Consider the following 3,109-nt stretch of genomic DNA (forward strand, 5'->3'; position numbering starts at 1 on the left):
AACATAACTGATGTCGTACACACTCTTCAGTGTGAAATGTGGCTCTCTTTGCAAGCACATCTAACATCTAAGGAAAGAAGAGCTTAGATTGGTACCAGATAAAATAATTTTGTTATCAACATTAATACATTATGCTAATTTTCATCTTTGTAAGCGCATAAGACAGTGCTAATTATTTCTGTGACAGTCTTTTGAAGTTTGTAACGCCCCGTTTTATCCCATACATAGTCAAAATATTGGGGGTGGGGGGTGATACAATGGACCATCCCCTCCTTGTCAAATATTGGGGGGGATATATCCCCCATCCCCCGGGATCTACGCCTATGAGTAAAATAAATCCCTACATATTGGACATAGGCCTAGGCCTACACATAGCCTAGATGTGCAACGTGTCACTTTCAACCACGTGGTGTGTCGGACTCATTTTCGCTGCGTATTTCAACATACTATTAAAACGTAAATGCTATGTAAAACTATAGCACAATGTAAATAAAACATTAAATTTAAACGTAAAAGAAATAAAGTGGGTCTATTATAGTACACAATGAAAAAAAGCCCATATTATTGGGCATTGGGCTAAATTTTTTAACATAAATGTAAATGTTATATGAGTTACCAGCTGCTATTTTCGGGCATAGAGGTGCAATATTTTAAAACTTTGCTCACCTCAGCTCCAACCAAAGGTGGGGTTGAGGTGGGATAGATTTTATCCCCAAGCTAACTTTAAATCTTGTGGCTGCTGTTGAGGGAAGGTGGGGGGCAGCGGCTCTACATGTTGCATGCACATATTTCCGGGCATCAGGTGCCAAAAAAGGTCACCAACCACCGTTGGATTCAGGGGCCGAGTCGGAGAAAAAAATGAAAGTGCCATTTCCGGCCATCTAGAGTGTCATATTCATTAAAATAATGGTTTTGGTTGGGGCTGAGGTAGTCTACACACCCTTCATTTATTTTGTGAAACGGGTTGCCATTACGTTTCAATGATATTTACTATGTTTATATAAATTTAGACTTGATAAATATATTAATGAAAATAATATCGTAACTCATGCAGCAACTCATGCAGCGATGAAATATAACTGCATACATTTTATATAAACGTGTGATTTCAATTAAATATTCTATTCAACCACATTTACCCTTACCTTTTTAGGCCTTTCCAATTGACTGTGACTAGAGGCTTACAATGAAGCAATACATATAGACTGTTCAGTTTTTTTTTCTATCAATTTATTTATGACCTTTGAACGAGTAGTGCCAAAGTGCGAGCCAGCGGGTCATGCGAGCCAATGTGCGAGCCATGCGAGCCATGCGAGCCATACATTTAATTTTTTTTTTTTTTTTTTTTTTTTTTTTTTCAGGTTATCCAGTTTTGCGAACACGTAGGCCTAGCCTATATTCTTTGGCCTAGTAGATGCAAATGAATAACACACCGGGGAGCTTTGCCTGTGTAGTCCAGTCATGTGCAGTACATATACTTTTGACTTTTTCGAATGTCGATCCGAAAGTATGCAGCGCTGGTAGATGTTGTTAAAATACAGATGTACAGATACATACATACAGATATATTTATATATAAAAACGGTTGAACGTGTTGCAAATATTATCAGCAGAGTGCTCGATGGTAATGAAACCAGAGCGAATTAAAGACAAAAAATGAGAGGTTCAACAGTAGCTTTGATTAGACATATTTATTACTATTTAGTTTTGTGCTACACATACATGGTATGTACATGTGTACACAGTACAGATATATTTATATATATACACTGTATTAATTTATATATTTATATATATATATATTATTTTATATATACTGTATTTATTTATATATTTTTATATTTATTTGTATATTTATATATATATATAATATATTTATTTGTATATTCATTTATATATATATGTATATATTTATTATATATTTATTTATATATTTATATGTTTATATATTTATTTATAGAATTATTTAAATTTTTTATATATTGTTTGTATATTTATTTGTGAATTTATATATATATATTATATATTAATATATATATATATTAATATGTTCATATATTTATATATATTTATTTGTATATTTATTTATATATATTAATATGTTCCTATATTTTTTTATATTTTTTATATTTTTATATATATGTTTATATATATATATTTATATATTTATTAATATAAAAATAAATATGTAAATACATAAATATATATAAATAAATATACAAATAAATATGTAAATGAATATATGAATAATTACAGTATATATATAATACAGAATACAGTATATATAAATAAATATATAGATATATATATATATATACAAATAAATATATTAATAAATATATTAATATTTATATGTATATATAAATATATATATGCATAAATATATATATATATAAATACAAATAACAAATATATATATATATATATGAACATATTAATATATATATAAATATATAAATATATATAAATAAATATACAAACAATATATAAAAGAATTTTAAAAATTATATAAATGAATATATAAACATATAAATATATATAAATACATATACAAATAAATATATAAATAAATATACAAAAAATTTACAAACAAATATATAAATGAATATATAAATAAATATATATATAAATATACAAATAAATATAAAAATATATAAATAAATATATAAATATATAGAGTATATATAAAATAATATATAGATAAATAAATATATAAATAAATACAATATTTATACATAAATATATCTGTATGTATGTATATGTATATCTGTATTTTAACAACATTTCTATCAGCGCTGCATATATACAAATAAATATATAAAAAAATATATGAACTTATTAATATATATATATATATATAAATATACAAATAAATATATATATATAAATATATAAATAAATATATGAACATATTAATATATATAAATATATATAAATAAATATACAAATAAATATACAAACAATATATACAAGAATTTAAAAAATTATATAAATGAATATATAAACATATAAACATATATAAATACATATACAAATAAATATATATAAATATACAAATAAATATAAAAATATATAAATAAATATATAAATATATACAGTATTATATAAA

The sequence above is a fragment of the Anneissia japonica genome, unplaced genomic scaffold, assembly GCF_011630105.1.
Source record: "Anneissia japonica isolate Jap-2015-1 unplaced genomic scaffold, ASM1163010v1 scaffold234_len1672027_cov178, whole genome shotgun sequence".
Lineage (NCBI taxonomy): Eukaryota > Metazoa > Echinodermata > Crinoidea > Comatulida > Comatulidae > Anneissia > Anneissia japonica.